At 53.4% G+C, this 12,558-nt stretch overlaps 1 long non-coding RNA gene across 4 annotated transcripts in view; it reads right to left on the reverse strand.

The window, feature by feature from the left end:
* The window catches only part of LOC112545439 (uncharacterized), a 122,510-nt gene that overhangs the window by 17,621 nt on the left and 92,331 nt on the right, over positions 1-12,558 (reverse strand). The window contains exons 1-6 of one of the 4 annotated variants that reach the window (XR_012902703.1): positions 11,250-11,354; positions 8,610-8,707; positions 4,965-7,805; positions 3,347-4,854; positions 1,725-3,236; positions 101-1,614 (exon numbers count right to left, since the gene is read on the reverse strand). This is a non-coding gene — a long non-coding RNA (uncharacterized LOC112545439). Of the gene's footprint in view, positions 1-100; positions 1,615-1,724; positions 3,237-3,346; positions 4,855-4,964; positions 7,806-8,609; positions 8,708-9,762; positions 9,813-11,249; positions 11,355-12,558 lie in introns of those variants that run through there. The other 3 variants (XR_012902702.1, XR_012902701.1, XR_012902704.1) reach the window with 3 other exon arrangements.

Below are 12,558 nucleotides of genomic sequence, written 5' to 3' on the forward strand. Positions count from 1 at the left end.
AGAGACACACACACAGAGGGAGAGGCATGAGACATGATGGCACTACTTGTCATCAATTTGCTTCAAACAATGCCAGAGGAGCATCTCTTTTGGAACTTACCAGCAACGACTCCAGAATGTCTCATCTCCAACGTCCAGGCCATGAGCCACGGAGAGGCGAGGCGGTGCAATTCCAGGCCAGCTGGCAAGGGAGGGTGATGGGCAGGGACCCTGGACAGAGTTTCTCGGGGGCGGGGGGCTGGCACGACAACTAGTGACTCATGAGACTTGGACCCTCCTTACAGGGTGCTCATTCTGACCAGCAGCCATGGTACTGTAATGTGCAGTGGCACAAGGGCAGAGACTCGATCCCGAATTACAGGAAGGTCATCCAGCCCCAATTACTAGCATGCTGCTAATCCCTCAGCTGGAGCAAGGAGGGATCCAACCTATACGTCCACACTGTTTTCCAGCGTGGCCAGTCCAATTCGCCAGCTCAAGGCATATTAATGGCCAAGGAGAGGCGGGCAAGGACCTTTCCCTCAATTACAGGGAGGCCATGCCGGACAAGAGAGCAAGGGCCACAATGTGTTGCATAAAAGCGGGAAGTACGTGACATGTCCCCTGATTAACAGGATTGCCACGCTGACTAGGCTGAAACAGAGACCCCAGCATTCATTACAGGAAGGCCCCGGTGCTCAGCGGCCTAAAGCGCTCAATTTCCCCTATCAGCGGCATCCTGGTGACTTGCACCCGCATTACAGGGCAGTCACTCTCACTATCCAGCTGCCGTAGGCCAAAGGGCCGACCTGAACCCTCATTACAGGGTGGTCAGACTGCTCCAACACAGGTTGCCGCATAAGCAAGAGGAGGAAACTCCCTCCCTAAGAACACAGTGGTCACTCTGTCTAGCCGCATAAGAGAGCGCTATGTTCAGAGACCAGAACCCTCCATACAGGGTGGTCACCCAGGCCATGGTACAAAGCTAGTTCTAAGCCCTCGTGAGCAGGAGACATGCGACCTTCCCCCCTGGTACAGGGTGGTCACGGCAGCTACATTATCAACAGGCCACAATGCCAAAAGGACTAGAGGGCAGAGCCCTGAACCCAAATTACAGGCAGGTCTCAGTACCAATGGCACGAAGCTCCTGCTAATCCCTTCCAAATGAGTGGGATTCGACCTGCACCTGAATTACAGGGCGGTCCCTTCCCAGTAGGCTGCTACAGAAGACTCGTGCCAAGAGCCTAAAAGACAGCCACCTTCTCCTGAATTGCAGGGAGGTCACGCTGCACCGGCTTCCACAGAGCTCAAGTTTCCCCATAAGCCACAGGACCGTGACTTGCACCCTACTTACAGGGCAGTCACTCCCGCTAGCCAGCTAAATGAGCACACTGCCAACAGAGCACAGACCTGAACCCTACTTACAGGGAAGACCACACTGCTCAAAGTAGGAAAAGGCTCAATAGCCTTAAGTGACCAGAGGCTCTTAATTTTCGGAGGGGGGGGAGAGCTCACTCTGTCCAGGGTCCCATTCCTTCCCCTCCAGCTTCTGTGGCTTCCTCCCTTTCCTTTCCTCCTGTCTGACGGATTTTTCCTCGCGCCGTCCTTCCTTCTGTCTTCTCTTCCTTGGCAACCCTGGAACCAGAGAGACACACACACAGAGGGAGAGGCTTGAGACATGATGGCGCTACTTGTCACCAATTTGCTTCAAACAATGCCAGAGGAGCATCTCTTTTGGAACTTACCAGCAACGACTCCAGAATGTCTCATCTCCAACGTCCAGGCCATGAGCCACGGAGAGGCGAGGCGGTGCAATTCCAGTCCAGCTGGCAAGGGAGGGTGATGGGCAGGGACCCTGGACAGAGTTTCTCGGGGGCGGGGGGCTGGCACGACAACTAGTGACTCATGAGACTTGGACCCTCCTTACAGGGTGCTCATTCTGACCAGCAGCCATGGTACTGTAATGTGCAGTGGCACAAGGGCAGAGACTCGATCCCGAATTACAGGAAGGTCATCCAGCCCCAATTACTAGCATGCTGCTAATCCCTCAGCTGGAGCAAGGAGGGATCCAACCTATACGTCCACACTGTTTTCCAGCGTGGCCAGTCCAATTCGCCAGCTCAAGGCATATTAATGGCCAAGGAGAGGCGGGCAAGGACCTTTCCCTCAATTACAGGGAGGCCATGCCGGACAAGAGAGCAAGGGCCACAATGTGTTGCATAAAAGCGGGAAGTACGTGACATGTCCCCTGATTAACAGGATTGCCACGCTGACTAGGCTGAAACAGAGACCCCAGCATTCATTACAGGAAGGCCCCGGTGCTCAGCGGCCTAAAGCGCTCAATTTCCCCTATCAGCGGCATCCTGGTGACTTGCACCCGCATTACAGGGCAGTCACTCTCACTATCCAGCTGCCGTAGGCCAAAGGGCCGACCTGAACCCTCATTACAGGGTGGTCAGACTGCTCCAACACAGGTTGCCGCATAAGCAAGAGGAGGAAACTCCCTCCCTAAGAACACAGTGGTCACTCTGTCTAGCCGCATAAGAGAGCGCTATGTTCAGAGACCAGAACCCTCCATACAGGGTGGTCACCCAGGCCATGGTACAAAGCTAGTTCTAAGCCCTCGTGAGCAGGAGACATGCGACCTTCCCCCCTGGTACAGGGTGGTCACGGCAGCTACATTATCAACAGGCCACAATGCCAAAAGGACTAGAGGGCAGAGCCCTGAACCCAAATTACAGGCAGGTCTCAGTACCAATGGCACGAAGCTCCTGCTAATCCCTTCCAAATGAGTGGGATTCGACCTGCACCTGAATTACAGGGCGGTCCCTTCCCAGTAGGCTGCTACAGAAGACTCGTGCCAAGAGCCTAAAAGACAGCCACCTTCTCCTGAATTGCAGGGAGGTCACGCTGCACCGGCTTCCACAGAGCTCAAGTTTCCCCATAAGCCACAGGACCGTGACTTGCACCCTACTTACAGGGCAGTCACTCCCGCTAGCCAGCTAAATGAGCACACTGCCAACAGAGCACAGACCTGAACCCTACTTACAGGGAAGGCCACACGGCTCAAAGTAGGAAAAGGCTCAATAGCCTTAAGTGACCAGAGGCTCTTAATTTTCGGAGGGGGGGCGGCTCACTCTGTCCAGGGTCCCATTCCTTCCCCTCCAGCTTCTGTGGCTTCCTCCCTTTCCTTTCCTCCTGTCCGACGGATTTTTCCTCGCGCTGTCCTTCCTTCTGTCTTCTCTTCCTTGGCAACCCTGGAACCAGAGAGACACACACACAGAGGGAGAGGCATGAGACATGATGGCGCTACTTGTCATCAATTTGCTTCAAACAATGCCACAGGAGCATCTCTTTTGGAACTTACCAGCAACGACTCCAGAATGTCTCATCTCCAACGTCCAGGCCATGAGCCACGGAGAGGCGAGGCGGTGCAATTCCAGGCCAGCTGGCAAGGGAGGGTGATGGGCAGGGACCCTGGACAGAGTTTCTCGGGGGCGGGGGGCTGGCACGACAACTAGTGACTCATGAGACTTGGACCCTCCTTACAGGGTGCTCATTCTGACCAGCAGCCATGGTACTGTAATGTGCAGTGGCACAAGGGCAGAGACTCGATCCCGAATTACAGGAAGGTCATCCAGCCCCAATTACTAGCATGCTGCTAATCCCTCAGCTGGAGCAAGGAGGGATCCAACCTATACGTCCACACTGTTTTCCAGCGTGGCCAGTCCAATTCGCCAGCTCAAGGCATATTAATGGCCAAGGAGAGGCGGGCAAGGACCTTTCCCTCAATTACAGGGAGGCCATGCCGGACAAGAGAGCAAGGGCCACAATGTGTTGCATAAAAGCGGGAAGTACGTGACATGTCCCCTGATTAACAGGATTGCCACGCTGACTAGGCTGAAACAGAGACCCCAGCATTCATTACAGGAAGGCCCCGGTGCTCAGCGGCCTAAAGCGCTCAATTTCCCCTATCAGCGGCATCCTGGTGACTTGCACCCGCATTACAGGGCAGTCACTCTCACTATCCAGCTGCCGTAGGCCAAAGGGCCGACCTGAACCCTCATTACAGGGTGGTCAGACTGCTCCAACACAGGTTGCCGCATAAGCAAGAGGAGGAAACTCCCTCCCTAAGAACACAGTGGTCACTCTGTCTAGCCGCATAAGAGAGCGCTATGTTCAGAGACCAGAACCCTCCATACAGGGTGGTCACCCAGGCCATGGTACAAAGCTAGTTCTAAGCCCTCGTGAGCAGGAGACATGCGACCTTCCCCCCTGGTACAGGGTGGTCACGGCAGCTACATTATCAACAGGCCACAATGCCAAAAGGACTAGAGGGCAGAGCCCTGAACCCAAATTACAGGCAGGTCTCAGTACCAATGGCACGAAGCTCCTGCTAATCCCTTCCAAATGAGTGGGATTCGACCTGCACCTGAATTACAGGGCGGTCCCTTCCCAGTAGGCTGCTACAGAAGACTCGTGCCAAGAGCCTAAAAGACAGCCACCTTCTCCTGAATTGCAGGGAGGTCACGCTGCACCGGCTTCCACAGAGCTCAAGTTTCCCCATAAGCCACAGGACCGTGACTTGCACCCTACTTACAGGGCAGTCACTCCCGCTAGCCAGCTAAATGAGCACACTGCCAACAGAGCACAGACCTGAACCCTACTTACAGGGAAGGCCACACTGCTCAAAGTAGGAAAAGGCTCAATAGCCTTAAGTGACCAGATGCTCTTAATTTTAGGGGGGCGGCTCACTCTGTCCAGGGTCCCATTCCTTCCCCTCCAGCTTCTGTGGCTTCCTCCCTTTCCTTTCCTCCTGTCCGACGGATTTTTCCTCGCGCCGTCCTTCCTTCTGTCTTCTCTTCCTTGGCAACCCTGGAACCAGAGAGACACACACACAGAGGGAGAGGCATGAGACATGATGGCGTTACTTGTCATCAATTTGCTTCAAACAATGCCAGAGGAGCATCTCTTTTGGGACTTACCAGCAACGGCTGCAGAATGTCTCATCTCCAGCGTCCAGGCCATGAGCCACGGAGAGGCGAGGCGGTGCAATTCCAGGCCAGCTGGCAAGGGAGGGTGATGGGCAGGGACCCTGGACAGAGTTTCTCGGGGGCGGGGGGCTGGCACGACAACTAGTGACTCATGAGACTTGGACCCTCCTTACAGGGTGCTCATTCTGACCAGCAGCCATGGTACTGTAATGTGCAGTGGCACAAGGGCAGAGACTCGATCCCGAATTACAGGAAGGTCATCCAGCCCCAATTACTAGCATGCTGCTAATCCCTCAGCTGAAGCAAGGAGGGATCCAACCTATACGTCCACGCTGTTTTCCAGCGTGGCCAGTCCAGTTCGCCAGCTCAAGGCATATTAATGGCCAAGGAGAGGCGGGCAAGGACCTTTCCCTCAATTACAGGGAGGCCATGCCGGACAAGAGAGCAAGGGCCACAATGTGTTGCATAAAAGCGGGAAGTACGTGACATGTCCCCTGATTAACAGGATTGCCACGCTGACTAGGCTGAAACAGAGACCCCAGCATTCATTACAGGAAGGCCCCGGTGCTCAGGGGCCTAAAGCGCTCAATTTCCCCTATCAGCAGCATCCTGGTGACTTGCACCCGCATTACAGGGCAGTCACTCTCACTATCCAGCTGCCGTAGGCCAAAGGGCCGACCTGAACCCTCATTACAGGGTGGACAGACTGCTCCAACACAGGTTGCCGCATAAGCAAGAGGAGGAAGCTCCCTCCCTAAGAACACAGTGGTCACTCTGTCTAGCCGCATAAGAGAGCGCTATGTTCAAAGACCAGAACCCTCCATACAGGGTTGTCTCACAGTAAAAACCAAAAAGGGACAACCTGAACTCTGGTTATAGGGTGGCCATCTATTCCATGAAACAAAACTGGCTCTAAAGCCCTCAAGAACTGGGGACATATGACCTACAACCCACTTATTGGTTGTATAATACCACTATAATACCAACAAGCAACAAAGTCAAACTGACATTAGTGCACAGACCTGAACAGAAATTACAGGAATGTATAAATACCATTGGCAGTAACCAAGCACTAATCCTTTCCATCTGAGAAGTATTTCACCTGCACCTGAATTAAAGGGCGGTCCATTCACTTTAGGTGGCTACAAAGGCACAGTGTCAAGAGCCTAAACAACAGAGACCATCTTCAGAATTACAGGGAGGTCTCTCTGCCAAAGGTATTAAAATGTTCAAACCCTTCCCTAAAAAATAGGTATGAAAGCTCAACCATCCCTTAACCCTTTCTATGACTAGTGGAAGGAGAAACCCATCTGTGCACTTGTAAGTTGTTCTCTGGTTCTGGGCAGTGTACAAAAATAAATATGCTGCAGCGATTTAAAAACTAAAATTAAAAATTATCTTTCATATCCATAGCTATCATACTCATTCATCGACACACACATACAAAAACAAAAAAACCCACTGCCCAGAGTAGAAAAGAGCTCATAGTGACAGAAAGCTGACCCATTTTTTAAAGGGGATCGATTCTCCTCCAGTCCAAAAGGTAAAGAAAGGTAAAAGCTGTACTCTATTTATTGGGAAGGGTACACTTAGACTTAGAAATGAAATAAGATAAAATGGAAGACCTATACCCTGCTTGCATGGATGTTGATAGAGCAGAAGTGACACTATGATATTTCCCATGAGAAATAGGGGTAATAACCTAAACCCTACATAAATGGAAGGAACTCCAATTAGCTGAATAAGGGAATACATCTTATTAGGAAGTAATGAGGAAGAAACATGGACCTCAATTATTGGACGGATAAATGGGCGACACTATATAAATGTCTCCGAAATCCCAATAATAGGAAATATATATCTTATATCTTACTTTCTGGGGTGGCTCACACACTCTAGACTGCCAAAATCCACAATGCCAGAAGAGCAGAGACCTGAACACAATTTACAGTCTGGTCTCAATACAAATAGTTACAAATTAGACCTAATCACTGCTAAAAGAGCTGACCCTAACACCGCATAACAGGACGGGCAGATTCCTGAAACAGAGGATGCTGCATAAACAAGAGGAGGAAACACCCTCCCTAAGAACAGAGTGGCCATACTGTCTAGCCTCATTAGAAAACACTATTTTCATAAAGGAAAGGGAAGAGACCAGAACCCTCCATACAGGGTGGTCACCCAGGCCATGGTACAAAGCTAGTTCTAAGCCCTCGTGAGCAGGAGACATGCTACCTTCCCCTCCGGTACAGGGTGGTCATGGCAGCTACATTATCAACAGGCCACAATGCCAAAAGGGCAAGAGGGTAGAGCCCTGAACCCAAATTACAGGCAGGTCTCAGTACCAATGGCACGAAGCTCCTGCTAATCCCTTCCAAATGAGTGGGATTCGACCTGCACCTGAATTACAGGGCGGTCCCTTCCCAGTAGGCTGCTACAGAAGACTCGTGCCAAGAGCCTAAAAGACAGCCATCTTCTCCTGAATTGCAGGGAAGTCACGCTGCACCGGCTTCCACAGAGCTCAAGATCCCCCATAAGCCACAGGACCGTGACTTGCATCCTACTTACAGGGCCAGTCACTCCCGCTAGCCAGCTAAATGAGCACACTGCCAACAGATCACAGACTTGAACCCTACTTACAGGGAAGGCCACACTGCTCAATGTATGAAAAGGCTCAATAACCTTGACCAGAGGCTCTTAATTTTGGGGGGGCTCACTCTGTCCAGGGTCCCTTTCCTTCTCCTCCAGCTTCAGAGGCTTCCTTGATTACTTTCCTCCTATCTGATTGATATTTCTTGGCATCTTCCTTTTTTCTTGTCTTCCTTTGTAGCACTGGAAACAAAGAGGGAGACAAAGAGAGACTGACTTGTCATCAATTTAATTCAAATAATGCCAGAGGGACCCTACTTACAGGGTGCCACAATAGCATAATTGGAAGCAACTAAAGGGTAAGGACTTGATCCCTAGTTGCAGGGCTTTCCCTTCCCTATTTACTAAAATGCTGTTAATCCCTCCCAAAGATCAAGGAGGGATAAAATCTAGACCCTGAGTTATAGGGTAGTCAATCAATTCACTGGCTTAAGGTGTAATGGAGGCAGGTCTCAGAACCAATGACACTAAAATAGCTCTAATCCCTTCTAAATTGGAAGAGTTCAACCTGCACCTAAAATATACTGTGGTCTGTTCTGTTTAACCAGCTAGAAGGTCCTAATGCCAAGAGCTCAAAGGCAGAGTCTTTCTACTGAATTACAGGCAGGCCACATAGCTCAAGGTACCAAATGCCTCCACCTTTCCTACAGAAGAAAGAGATTATTGTGACATGCACACTCCTTATAGATTTGTCACGCTGACTAGACTACAAACAAGGGATAATGAAAAGAGGGAAATAAGTCAAAGACCTTACTCTGAATTACTGGGAGGTCAAGCAGCTCAGGGGTCTAAACCTTGAATATCCCCATAAGCTTTGTTCTGTCATCACAGGTTAGTTACTCTTACTAGCTAGCTAACAGAGAATAATACCAAAAGTCCAGGATATTATAGATCTGAACCTTTTCTCCAGGGAAATCACACTGCTTAAGTTTTTAATAGCTTCAACTCCACCATATGACCCAAGTCTTAATTATGGGTGATGCTCACTGTGTCCAGAGTTTCTTTCCCTCTCCTCTACCATTAGTGGTTTCCTTTTCCCCCTCCTCTTTGCTCAGTTACTTGGAGGCTTTCTTTTTCTTCTCTTCCTTGAAGGAGTTGGAAAGAGACAGACAGACAGAGAGAAGGTAAAATAAGTTATGGGAGGGCTTAGCACACTCTATATCCCCAACATAAACTGGGCATAAATGAGGAATTTGTTCTTGTTTTCCCCAAATCTGAAGACTGTCTAAGCCCTCTGCCACTCACCATCCACCTCAATGCTTCCCACCACCTCAGCCTGAATCCCTGCCAAGCACTTGCTGCCTGAGCCCTCGCTCTTCATCCCACCTCAATGCTTCCACCTTAGCTTGAACTCCTGCCGCTCACGCCTTGCCTCAGCGCTTCCCGCCAGCTCAGCCTGCGCCCCTGCTGCTCGCCTCCTGCCACTGCGCTTCCCTCCGCCTCCGGCTGAATCCTCCCTGTTCATCCCCCACCTCAGCTTCTACCTCAGCATGAGCCCGCCCAGCTCAGCGCTTCCCGCCTTCTCAGTCTCTCACCTCCACCCTTCCCGCCTCAGCCCCGCACCCAGTGTTGCCCGCCTCAGCGCGGGCCCCACATCCCAGCGATGCCTGCTTCGAGCCGAGCCCCCCGATTGCAGCGCTTCCCGCCTCGACCTGAGCGCCGCACTTCAGTGCTCCCCTCACCTCAGCCCCAGCCCTCACCCCAGCGCTTCCCACCTCAGACTATGCACCGCAGCTCAGCACATCTTGCCTCAGCTTGTCCCCCACCTCAGCGCCTCCAGCCCAGCCTGAACCTCTGCCACCCACCGACCACCTCAGCGCTTCCCACCACGTCCCTGCTTCTCAGCTCTCACCGCCTCACCTCGCACTTCCCGCCTCTGCACCCCCACCCCAGCGCCCCCAACTCAAACTGAGCCTGTCCCACCTCAGCACTTCCCATCTCAGACAGAGCCCCCCCCCCAGTGTATCCTGCTCAGCCTGATCCTCTGCCACACACCGACCAACTAAGGATTTCCCACCTCTTCAGTTTGAGTCCCTCCTTCTCACCCCAACCTTCGGGAGTCTCACCTCAATCTTAGCCCCATAGCTCACAACACTTCCTGCCACAACCTCTGCACCCCCCCCCCCCCAGCACTTCCCACCTCAGCCTCTGCCACCAGACCTCAGTGCGTCCCTCAGCCTGGACCCTGCACCTAATTGCTTCCCACCTCAGACTGAGCCCCCCTCAACTCAGCTCCTTCCACCTCAGCCTAAGCCCCTCCCACCTCAGCCTGAGCCCCCCACCTCAGCACTTCCCACCTCAGATAGGGCCCTCCCCCCACCTCAGTGCTTCCATCACAGACCATGTCAGCATTTTCTATCTCTTCAGAATGAGCCCCTGATTCTCACCCCCCACCTCAGCGTTTCCCACACCAATTTGGACCATGCATCTAAGTGCTTCCTGCCTCAGACTGAGCCCCTCCTCACTTCAGTCCCTGCCACCACAGCCTGAGCCCCCACCTCAGCTCTTCCCGCCTTAGACTGAGCCCCCCTCACTTCAGCCCCTGCCACCACAGCCTGAGCCCCCACCTCAGCTCTTTCCGCCTTAGACTGAGCCCCCCTCACTTCAGCCCTTGCCACCACAGCCTGAGCCCCCACCTCAGCTCTTCCCGCCTTAGACTGAGCCCCCCCACCTCAGCCCTTCCCACCTAAGCCTGAAACCCCCACCTCAGTGCTTCCCATCTCAGATAGAGCCCCCACACCTCAGTGCTTCCAGCTCAGCCTGATTGTCTGCCTCCCACAGACCACCTTAGCATCTCCCACCTCTTCAGAATGAGTCCCTGCTTCTCACACACACACACACCTCAGTGCTTCCCACCTCAGTCTGGACCCTGAACCTAAGTGCTTCCTGCCTCAGACTCAACCTCCCTCACCTCAGCCTTCTCGGCCTCAGCCTGCGCCCCCCACCTCAGCTCTTCCCACCTCAGACTGAACCCCCCCTCACTTCAGCCCCTGCCACCACAGCCTGCGCCCCCCACCTCAGCACTTCCCACCTCAGCCTGAACCCCCCAACTCAACACTTCCTGCTTCAGCTTCTGTACCCCTCCTCAGCGCTTCCCACCTCAGACAGAGCCCCCCTCACCTCAGTGCTTCTTGCTCAGCCTCATTGTCTGCCACCCACCGACCACCTCAGCACTTCCCGCCTCTTTAGAACGAGTCCCTGCTTCTCACCCCCCACCTCAGCACTTCCCATCTCAACCTGGACTCTGTACCTAAGTGCTTCCCGCCTCAGGCTGAGCCCCCCTCACCTCAGCCCTTTCCGCCTCAGCCTGAGCAACTCCCACCTTAGCATTTCTCACCTCAGCCTGAGCCCCCCACCTCAGCGTGAGCCCCCCACCTCAGCCTGAAACACTTCCACCTTAGCACTTCCCACTTAAGCATGAACCCCGATCTCAGCACTTCCCATCTCAGACTATGCACCCCACCTCAGTGCTTCCAGCTCAGCCTCATTGTCTGCTGCCCACCGACCACGTCAGCACTTCCCTCTTCTTCAGTATGAGTCCCTGCATTTCACCCCCACCTCAGTGCTTCCCACCTCAATCTTAGCCCTATCCCTCAATACTTCCTGTCACAACCTCTGTATCCCCACCTCAGCACTTCTCACCTCAGCCTCTGCCACCAGACCTCAGTGTGTCCCTCTCAGCCTGGACCCTGCACCTAATTGCTTCCCACCTCAGACTGAGCTCCCCTCAACTCAGCCCGTTCCGCCTCAGCCTAAGCCCCTCCCACCTCAGCACTTCCCACCTCAGACAGAGCCCCCCCCCCCACCCTCCCACCTCAGTGCTTCAGTCTCAGCCTGATTGTCTCCCACTCACAGACGATGTCAGCATTTCCCATCTCTTCAGAATGAGCCCCTGATTCTCACCCCCCACCTCGGCACTTTCCACATCAATCTGGACCATGCATCCAAGTGCTTCCCGCCTCAGACTGAGCCCCCCCCCCCCCACTTCAGCCCTTGCCACCTCAGGCTGAGCCCCCCCACCTCAGCACTTCCTGCCTCAGCCTGAAACCCCCACCTCAGCGCTTCCCATCTCAGATAGAGCCCCTACACCTCAGTGTTTCCAGCTCAGCCTCATCATCTGCTCCCCACTCATCACCTCAGCACTTCCCTCTTCTTTAGTACGTGTCCCTGCTTTTCACCCCCCACCTCAGTCTTAGCCCCATCCCTCAACACTTCCTGTCACCACCTCTTCACCCCCACCTCAGCACTTCCCACCTAAGCCTTACCCCCCCCCCCACCTCTGCACTTCCCTCTTCAGACTCTGCACCCCACCTCGGTGCTTCCCATCTTGGACAGAGACCACCCACCTCAGTGCTTTCAGCTCAGCCTGATCGTCTGCCATATTCTGACCACCTCAACACTTCCCGCTTCTTTAGAATGAGTCCCTGCTTCTCTCCCTCCCCCCACACCTCAACACTTCCCACCTCAACTTGGACCATGCACCTAAGGGTATGTCTACACTACCCCGCTAGTTCGAACTAGGAGGGTAATGTAGGCATACCGCACTTGCAAATGAAGCCCGGGATTTGAATTTCCCGGGCTTCATTTGCATAAGCGGGGAGCCGCTGTTTTTAAATCCCCGCTGGTTCGAACCCCGTGTAGCGCGGCTACACGGGGCTCGAACTAGGTGGAACGAGGTGTACCGATAGTTCGGAATAGGAATCCTAGTCCGAACTACCTAGTTCGAGCCCCGTGTAGCCGCGCTGCACGGGGTTCGAACCAGCGGGGATTTAAAAACGGCGGCTCCCCGCTTAAGCAAATGAAGCCCGGGAAATTCAAATCCCGGGCTTCATTTGCAAGTTTGGTATGCCTACATTACCCTCCTAGTTTGAACTAGGAGGGTAGTGTAGACATACCCTAAGTGCTTTCCTCCTCAGACTGAGCCCCTCTCACTTCA

Source organism: Pelodiscus sinensis, chromosome 3 (genome assembly GCF_049634645.1).
Source record: "Pelodiscus sinensis isolate JC-2024 chromosome 3, ASM4963464v1, whole genome shotgun sequence".
Taxonomy (NCBI): Eukaryota; Metazoa; Chordata; order Testudines; family Trionychidae; genus Pelodiscus; species Pelodiscus sinensis.